Below are 10,198 nucleotides of genomic sequence, written 5' to 3' on the forward strand. Positions count from 1 at the left end.
AGTTTCCCTATCTTCAAAGAACTTAAAATGTTGCTTAGGTGATATGACACAAAGAATATATATATAAAAACAGGATGTAAAAATTTTTAAGTGCCAAATTATGCTCTACAAAAATACATAAGGCATTTAGGGAGATAGGAGATTAGGAACAAAAACTAAAAAACAAAAAAGGAAGCGAAAAGCAAATCAGTGATTGTTGAAGTGGTACTTGAGAGAAAAATTATTTTGATGACTTGTGTTCAGAATGGCATAACATTTAAGGGAAGAAACTGGGGAAGAATTAATAACTGTAACTTTTTAAAAAATGGATTGCTTTATATAGTCATGAAAATGAAAATAAAGGGCCAATCAGGAAGTTCATGTTTGCAAAATTACTTCAAATTACAAAAGAACCAGTTACGATATATAACTAACAACAAGCTGCACAAGTTCCAACTGTAAGAAGTTTATAAGGCAGTTTTGGCTCACTGATTTCTACCAACACAACCACTGACTAAGCTGTGCTTATGAAAACAAAACCAAAGAATAAAAGAAGTCTATTTTCCAGAGAATTGTGAATGTTGAGATTATCTTTTTTTCTTTTAGGAGAGAGTTCTGGCTTGGTTTTCAATCTCAAGTTACCAATCAACTTGCTCTGCAATCCATAAAACTACAATGTCCAAAGACAGGAGAAACTGTTCATGAAGATATCGCCAGCAAAAGTCCTACTTACTAATCAGACTCAGTATGTTTACAACATCTCATTCACCATTCTACTGGTAAGATGTTTTACTGGCGTGGCTGCCTCCAGTTCCAGCCACAAGTACTTTACCAAAATATCCTTCAAGCCTGGAACAGTGTCTTAAAGTCAGTGATATCTTTCATCATACCATCGTACCAGTTTTATAACACAGAACCCTGAGATGATTACAGGTATCTCCAAAATCACCAGCTGAATTAACAACTATTATACGACTTGTTAGTAGATTTTTAGATGTTTTACAGAAAGCTTTAGACCTACATATGAAAAAGAGCTGGTAAAGATTTGCATTCTCTATAATCTTAAAAAAAAAAAAAAAAGAACCCACTACAGACCAGGAATCAAAAATAGCTTTACACACAAACAAGAGCAAAACTGTAGGTTCTACTGAGGGCATCAGCCACTTAATTTAAACCCCACTTCATCAGAAGAAGGAAGCCATGCTGCTGTTTTCATCAGTTACCAGGAAACAAATAAGATAAAGGACAGATTGGGCAGAAGAGTCTACAGCTGAAATTAATATTTTGATGCAATGACTGAAAATTCCCGAAGTGTCACTAAGAAAAAGCACCTAGGGCTGCCTCAAAGAGTATCTACAACTGAGTCAGGGGGTTAAGTGGAGGAAAGACACTGGAGTTTGGGGTGTTTTTTTTTTCCCTCCTCTAGCCCCTCCTCCCTTCCCCCACCTAAACAGAAAAGAAAGCGCGCCGAGCGTAAACACAGGCCAGAGCTCACGGTTTGTCACCACAACAAATTGGAGGTTAGACCAGCGCTCTTGGAGACCGAGCCCCAAGTCTTGGTTGCTAGGCACAAAAAACGGCCTCTTTCCCACAGACCTGTGAACAGCGGGGGGCCTTACCAAGAGTTTTGGTTGTTTCCCCGCCCCCCTCCCTTTCTTTTTTTTTTAAACGAAAGCTTTGGGAAAGTGGCGTCAAACAGCAAAAGTTTCCCTTTGAGCCAGACATCTAGATCTGCCTTGCATAGATATACATTAGGTGGGCCGGTCCCACGCAGTCTCCACCATCGTTACAATTTACCAACCTAACGATTAAATAACAGCAGTGGAGAGGATAGGAGGACTCCCACACCCACATCTCCGCGGCCGTCCGTTCCAGACACCGCTTCCTTGTCCCCAACAGCACAAATAACCCCAAACACGGCACTAAGCAGAGCTGTGAAATTCACACGCACAAGCCACACACTGGGAACCGGCCACGACAGCCGAGAAAAAACCGGCCGGGTGAGAAAACGCCAGGCGGTCCCCTGTCATCTGAGGACAACAACACGCCCAGGAGAGAAGTGGCAGGACACGGGGGAGTTGCCCCGAAAACAAGCCCGCAGCCTCCCCACTTTCCTGGGAACGCTATCCCCTCCGCGGCCGTCACCGGCCGGGGCGCAGGGCTCGGCGCCTGGTCCCGGGTGGGGTCCGCTGAGGGAGGCTCCCCCCGCAGGCCGGGCGCCCCGGAGAGCCCGTGGCCGGCCCGGCCCCGCCGTGGGAAGCCGATGGGAGGTCGCTCCCTGCCAAGGCCACTGCCCCCCCGCCTCGACTCACCGCCGGTGTGTCTGGTTCTCAGCCGCGAGCTGGGGCTGCAGTGAGGAGGCGGCGGAGGAGACGAGATCCGGGGCCCCGCCGCCGGATCATCATACCCCCCGCGCGAGCCGGCCCGGGCCCCGGCCCCCGCCCCCCGGAGCCGTCCCCGCGCCCGTCCCACGGGGGGAGCCCCCTCAGCCTCCCCCCAGCTCCGCCGCCCGGCCTCTCGCCGCCGCCGCCGCCTCAGCACCGCGCGCTCCCGCCTCAGCCTCCCGCTGCCGTCCGGGGCCACCGCCGGGCCCCTGACTCCGCAGCCGCCGTTGTCGCCAGACTCGACGAGCTGAGCGCCGAGCGGCCGCCCCCATCCGGCCGGCCCCTCCTCGCGGGAACTAGTCCCCAGCCCCGCGCCATGACACCTACTGAGGCGGAAGTGTCGGAGAGCGGGCGGGTTAGGATGATTTCATAGTACTGGTGGGAGGGGGAGGGGAGTGGGAGTGGGAGTGGGGGGGGCCTCCGTGGGGAGCCAGCGTGGATCGAGTGGAGGGATCGGCTCCCCGCCCCCTCCTCACGGCCGACTCCGCGGTGATTTAAAGGTGCTTGGTGGCGGTGTGGCGGTCCAGCTTTAAAATGTCATCCCCGCCAGTGTGACATCACCACCGCCTAGCGTGACACCCCCAGAGATTGGACAGCGCGCGGGGAGGCAGTGCTTACCGAGGAAGCCCCCTGCTGGTGAGGAATTACCTCAGTTTAGGCTTTGATGTATCGTTGCAATCTAGGGACGTTCTAGCTGCTTGACCGCGGTGTATAGGATCTGTAAGCCTCCACACGCATTAGGAGCCCCTGAGCGGGCTCTTCCCTTGCCTCCTTGGGAACCTGGGTTTGCATTAGGAGGTGAGAAAGAATAGCTGTGCTCTGAACCCAACCCCCTCAAAACCTGCAGTGAGCTAATACATAATTTTCTCTCCTCTACCAGGAGATAGCAAAACCGGGTATTCAGGAAACGGAATGCGTTGGGCACACAACATTCTGGAAAAATAAACACTGCGTGAAAACTAGGTTATCCTAATAGAAAGACAGTTGCCATCTCCCTGGGCCAAGAAATTCTGGAAAACTTCAGATATACCTCTTGCTGATTCCTAAAGAGTGGGACATTTGTAGGGAGATGGTAGTATATTTTTTTCCATCCCGCAAGTGCTGGAGGCGACAAGGATCTGTGCCCTAGAAAGTGGCTGTGCAGCACCATGGGTATTTATTTGCATATACGCTTTAAGGAGAGGGCAGATGTGGCTAAGACAAGATTCTGCTATCAGGTTATATTTCTCAGATGTCATTCATTATATATCCTTGACCTCTTTGGATGGAAGAGATAATTTTTGTGAAGATGTGCTAAAGTGGTTATGCTACCTTTGGGTTTCTCTCCTGGCTTAACAGCACTGGGAGCAGTTCTGTTTTGTCGGGAACAGGGAACTTTATTTCCCTAGAAGACCAGGGTTAGCAAGAGTATTCAATCCCACAGGGCAGGTTTGTTTGCTTATTTTCACAGAAACTTAGAGAACATAAAGTCCTACGATGGACTGACCTGGGAAACCTCAAGACATGGAGAGTTGGTGAACATGCCTGCTTGGGGAGCTAGGAAAAAGGCAGAACTTGAGCTCTGGGGTAGAACAGATCCTGCTTGAAAAGCAGGCTTCCAAAACATTAATTGCTTACCATGCCTTGGTTCAACCCAACTCCATGACAGGCCTCTAAGCTCCTACTCTCCCACATTATGTCCCTTTCCTCTTTCAAACACATCTCAAAATTTGCCTTTAGGAAGACTTTCCTCTTTGACTCCCACTTGATTCTGGTTATTCAGTTCTGCATCATCATTTGACTACTTCATTTACTTCTTGTACCTTATTTATTTTACTTGTTGATCTCTATTTTCATTGTTCTTTGGTCATTTCCTCAGTCTGTCTCACTACATTGAGACCTTCTTAAAATCTATTTTAAAATAGATAGATCTTAAAATCTATTTTCCTCTCTCCAGTATTCGTATATCCATCCAACAAACTCTCTCTGCTTGATGCCAGGTACTCTCCTACACATTGAGTCAGATGCAAGATGAATGTCATGATCTTTTCCCTCAGAAAGCTTACAGTACAGTCTAGTGAGGAAAAAAAAATGCATGGGGACATATATCTAAGATTTGAATGACAGAGTCAGGGAAGATCTTCAGAGAAGGTGATGTTTAAACATGGTACGCTTAAAGAAATTTCAGAGTTTAGTGTAACTAGAGTTCATTTGTCAATTCAGCAAGTATCTATTGAGTATCTTCTGTATGCCAGATACTGTGTTAGAATTAAAGATAACAAAGAAGAAAAGGGTATGGTCTGTGCCCTGAAGGAGCATACAGTTCAGCAGAGAAGTGGCAGAATATGGAAACAGTAAGGTAGGCCGAGTCAGATTTTGAAAGGCAATGCGGAGCTAGTGGAGGTTTAATCAGACAGGTAATATGAAGGAATCTGTGCTTTAAAGAGAGAACTGGTAGCAGTGAGGAGGATGGCAGGCTGGAGTGGGCAAAGACTGGACAAAGAGAGTCTAATTAGAAAACTGTGATGAGGGTTTGATCAAGCAGGGAACATGGAGAGAAGGGAGAAGATATGTGAACTATTTCCTCCCAAAGTCGGGGCAGCTGGAGAGGGAGATGGAGCTGTTGCCAGTTGGAAGCATTGATGTGTCATCTAGGGTGTGATATCCCTCTAGGGCCTAGATTCAGCATTGTAGACTAGAAGTCACTGAGGAGCTGCAGTGTTTAAGGCCAAGTAGGAGAAGCTGACCAAAAGGCTGTGTCTTGAGAGAAATTGAGTCCGAAAGCTAGGCAAACTATCCAAACAAGTAGTAAATCCAAGGGACCCAGAAGAAAAAGAAAATTCAAGTAGAAGCCAACAGTTCTAAAACTGGGAAAACCAGATGAGAGTGAAGGCCTGAAGTAAAGAATAGGAGGCAGAACGTGGGCAAATCCTTTGAATCAACAAGAGAGAATCCTCACTGATTTTTCAAATCTAGACTCCAGGAAACTTTTTCTTTGGAAAAGATTTCACACCCATAGAAAAGTTGCAAGAATAGTAAAAGGAGCACCCATATACCCTTTACTCAGATTTACTTATTAACATTTTGAGCCTGTTGCTTTAACATTTGCATTCTCAGCCAAATAGATTACACACACGTTTTTATCTGACCATTTGCAAGTAAATCGCATACGTCATGCCCCTTTATCCCTTAATATTCGAATGTCCTAAGAATAAATACATTCTTTTACAGACACAATACATACAATTATCAATTCCAGGAAACTTAACATTGATAAAATACTTTTATCTCATCTACCATCTGTATTCCAAATTTGTCAATCCAATAATGTCTTTCTTACCATCTTTTCCTCTTCCAGCACAAGATCCAGTTTAGAATCAAATATTCCACTTAATTGTCAGTCTCTTCAGTCTCTGTTAATCTGAAAGAGATCCTTAGCCTTTCTTTGTCTTTGATATTTTTGAAGAATACAGAATCCTTCTTTAAAATAACACAATGCTCCTCATTTTAGGTTTGTCATTTATGTTTATCTCATGTTTCTTCATTACTAGGTTCAAGTTATCCATTTCCGGCCAGAATAATGACACTGCATTCTTCTCAGGGTATCACACCCAAAGTTAGATGAATGTCTCTGTCCCTCATTGGGTGATAATATTTTTTTTAATTGAAGTGTAGTTGATTTACAATACTGTGTTAGTTTTCAGGTGTACAGCAAAGTGATTAGGTTATATATATATATATTTTTTCAGATTATCTTCTATTATAGGTTGTTACAAGATATTGAATATAGTTCCCTGTGATATACGGTAAATCCTTGATTCTTATCTATTTTATGTATAGTAGTTTATATCTGTTAATTCCATACTCCTAATTTATCCCTTCCCCCCTTCTATTTCCCCTTTGTTAAACATGTTTGTTTTCTATGTCTGTGAGTCTGTTTCTAGTCTATTCCACAGGGACACTTCCTTGACCTTTATCTGAACTGCACTTTACCCCCATTAGCCAGTCTTATTTTCTTCTTAACAAGTATCACTATCTGATATTTATTCATGTATACTGCCTGTCTCTCTCTTTTAGAATTTAAGTTCCATGTGGGCAGGACATTTTCTGTCTTGTTCACTGTTTTATATCCTCAATGTCTGGAACACATGCCTGGCACATAGTAGGTATTCAATAAATATTTGTTGAATGAACAAATGAATGAAGGGATTTATGGACACTAGTTTTCACATAGGGTAGTTGCCAGTTATAGAGATAATATTTATACAGTATCTGCCGAACTAAGCATTCAGTGGTTGTCAGCCCCTTGAGGCCTATGAACTCTGCTTTATTCCCTCTTGGAGAGAAATAGTATTTATTGAGGAAGGATTGCCTAAAGGATGTGCAATCCATCCATTCCTTCAGATTGATTCATTTATTCATTCACCCGATGTTTATCATTAAGAACGTGCTATGTGTTCTAGACAGTAGGGATGAAATAGTGAACAAAACAGACAAAAAAAAAGAGTCCTGGAGTTTACATTCTAGTACAGTGAGGCACACACTAACCTCAATAGGTAAATGATATCATATGTGAAGTGCTCTATGGAGAAAAAGCAAGGCAGGGAAAGAGGGAGTGTCAGGCAAGGTGATTGTAATTTTAAATACGATGACCAGGAATAGCCTCACTGAGCAAAACCTTGAAGGAGGTGAGGGAGCCATGTGGGTATCCTGGGTGGAAAAGATGGTAGGGAGAGGGAAGAAGTGAGGGGAGTGCTTACCGGGCACATTGCAGTAACTGCAAGGAGGTCAGTGTGCCTGGAACAGAGTCAACGAAGTGTGGGAGACGAGGAGGAGAGGAACCGGCAGATGGTGGGCACCATTCAGACCACCAGGAGAACTTTGGTTTTTATTCTGAGTGAGCTGGGAAACCATCGGAGGATTTGAGCAGAGAAGTAACATGCTATGATTTATGTCATGGCTGCTGTGGGGACTCTACTTGTGTATTTGGAGAGGAGGGGGGCAGTGTTGGAAGCAGGGAGAACATTTAAGAGGCTACTGAAGAACTCGGACAAGAGACAAAGGTTGCTTGGACAAGGGTGATAGCGGTGAAGATGGTGAAAAGAAATAAGATTCAGGATATGTTTCAAGGTACAGTCAACAGGATATACTGACAGATGATAGTGTGGGTAGGAGGGGAAAGCAACAGGAAAGGGAGAATAGGAAACCAAGCTTACTAGAGACACATAATAGGGTTACTCAGCAGTATGGAACGCCATTCTGGTGTATGAGATCATGACTTTAAAATGAAACCAGTCAGCCTGGTTGAATGATTTCTCCAGCAACATCTAGCTGCTCTAGTGCAGGCAAAGAGTAGATAGATATTATGATTTATCCAGAATTGGAGTTTTTCGAGGCAAGTTTAAGTGAAAGAGAGCAAGGGAGTGATATTATATTGATGGATTGTAGCATACAGTCCAGTCAAGGTAGGAAGTGAAGCTCAGAGAGAGTTTATGAACAGTAAAACATTGGCAATGAGGGTACTTGAGCAGATAAGCTGGGAGAAAAGAGGGTTTAAATTTGAGATTTCAGATGTAGTACAACTTATGATAATGACAGGGTGGTAAGGTAGAGGGAGGGAAATAAGGTCTTTGGAGATGAGGAGGTCAAAGAAACTGAGAGGCCAGAATGTTGAAGTCATCCAGGATGAAGACAGAGTTCTGAAGGAGGAAGTGAACAGGTGGAGATATGGGGAGAGTGGCACTCAGAGAGGGTGGAAACTCCTGGCCCTTTCCCACATCCTTTGTCCTATGCATCGCTTCCATCTGGCTGTTCCTGAGTTACATCCTTTTATAATAAACTGATGATCTAGTGAGTAAAATGTTTCTCTGAGTTCTGTGAGTTGCTCTAGCAAATTAATCAAACCCAAAGAGGGGGTCATTGAAACCTCCAATCTATAGTGATCGGTCAGAAGCACAGATGATAACCTGGACTTGTAATGATGGGCATCTCAAGTGGTGGCGGGGGCAGGCTTGTGAGACTGAAGCCTTAGTCTGTGAGATCTGATGTCCTCTCCGAGTAGATAGTGTCAGAACTGAGTTGAATTATAGGACACCCAACTGGTGTTAGAGCATTGTTGGCTGGCAGGGGAACCCCTGCTTGCAATTTTGGGTGCTCAGACCTTTGAGTAGGTTTTCTCCAAACCTTATATTCCCGACTCCCTAAACACCAGGCCTCTGGTCTCACCCTCATGCTTTGTTTCTACAGAGCCTTGTTAGTAGGGTGAGTGAGCCTGACCCAATTTTCTTGGCTTCTTAGAAGCACACCTTTCAGTGAGCACATTAAGGATGCGGTTGTAGCACTGGAGACAGACTTCATCCTCCACTCCCCAAAGTTATTATAAATTGATGGGAGGAGTTAGGACTGGTTAGATAGTCCTAATACAATAGTGTTTTAAATATGTGGATACTGCAAGGGAAACACTAACCCAAGGCTAACCAGAAGTTTTGTGTGATTGAAAGATGATTCAATAAGCTATCCGTTTAGGGGAAGAACCAAGCCCAAGAATCTGGGAGCTTTCTGTGATCTGGTGGGTCCAGGATGTGGTCAAAGAAGAGAAAGTTACCCAGGAATGAGATAGTCAAGGTGGAAGGGTGTATCTAAATAAAAGCATTGTGGCCAAAATAAAGACAAGCTTAACCATTCTGAGGATGAGAATCCCCCACGGGCAGCTGTAGATACAGATACTAATAAGGGCAAGCAGAATCATTCTGTAGTGATGTAGGTGGGATATCTTATGGAAGAGAAAGGGAGAAGTGCCACGAACCCAAGACAAAACAGCTTGTGGTGGTGGTGGTTAGAGAGGGTGAGAGGTGGGAACAGGTTATGGACTGACAGTTACTCACTAGTGATAGCATCGGAAATATGTGCACTTACAGGGAACTATATTCAATATCCTGTGATAAACCATAATGGAAAAGAATATGAAAAAGAATGTATATATATATATATGTGTGTGTGTATATATATATACACACATATATGTACATATATATGTATATATACGTATATATATATATATATGTATAACTGAACCACTTTGCTCTACAGTAGAAATTCACACAACATTGAAATATCAGTTATAGTTCAGTAAAATAATTTTCTTTTAAATGGACCTCCAGATGGAATTTCTCCTGCTTATGAACCACTCCAAGAATGCAGAGAGAACTGTCTCTTTGGGGGTGGACTTGAGATAGAGAACCCAGGTCTAAATCCCTTTTCTTGAACAAGTGGATTCACTTATCTTCTATTTCCTACCACAAAGGGTAGTCTGGATCAGGAGTAAGAGATGGTTCCCCAAGGCCAGTCAGGCAGATTTTCTTCCCTAAAGGGACTTAAATCACTTTCAGTCTCCTTGTGGAAAAGTACAAGTTTTCCCACAGATCATGAAGCAAATAACTAATTGATCTCTAGGGAACTTCTTGTCTCCCAGTAACTTCAAGCTTCATTGCAAGATCTTCATAGATCTATGGGGTCATCCTTAAATTCTAAAAATAAATTAAATTGGCTTCTTAAAGATGTAGCAAAGCAGCATGTTTATATGAGGGAGTGTTGAGAAATGAAACAAATAAGACAACTGCCAATCTCTATTATAAACCAGACAAATTTAATTTAGAATAGTATGAAATCTTCCCATTATATTTTTTAAATTTTTATTTATTTATGGCTGCGTTGGGTCTTCGTTGCTATGCGTGGACTTTCTCTAGTTGCGGTGAGTGGGGGCTACTCTTCGTCGTGGTCTGCAGGCTTCTCATTGCAGTGGCTTCTCGTTGCAGAGCACTGGCTCTAGGAGTGCGGGCTTCAGTAGTTGTGGCATG

At 43.9% G+C, this 10,198-nt stretch overlaps 1 protein-coding gene across 4 annotated transcripts in view; it reads right to left on the reverse strand.

Moving 5' to 3' along the window:
* Window positions 1–2,412, reverse strand: part of HIPK1 (homeodomain interacting protein kinase 1) — a 47,354-nt gene extending 44,942 nt beyond the window's left edge. For all 4 annotated transcript variants that reach the window (XM_060139286.1, XM_060139284.1, XM_060139283.1 and 1 more), the window contains exon 1: window positions 2,292–2,412. The gene's annotated coding sequence lies outside the window, so the exon portion shown is untranslated. The remainder of the gene's footprint in view (window positions 1–2,291) is intronic.
* Between the last annotated feature and the right edge of the window lie 7,786 nt (window positions 2,413–10,198).

The sequence above is a fragment of the Lagenorhynchus albirostris genome, chromosome 2 (genome assembly GCF_949774975.1).
Source record: "Lagenorhynchus albirostris chromosome 2, mLagAlb1.1, whole genome shotgun sequence".
Classification (NCBI taxonomy): domain Eukaryota; kingdom Metazoa; phylum Chordata; class Mammalia; order Artiodactyla; family Delphinidae; genus Lagenorhynchus; species Lagenorhynchus albirostris.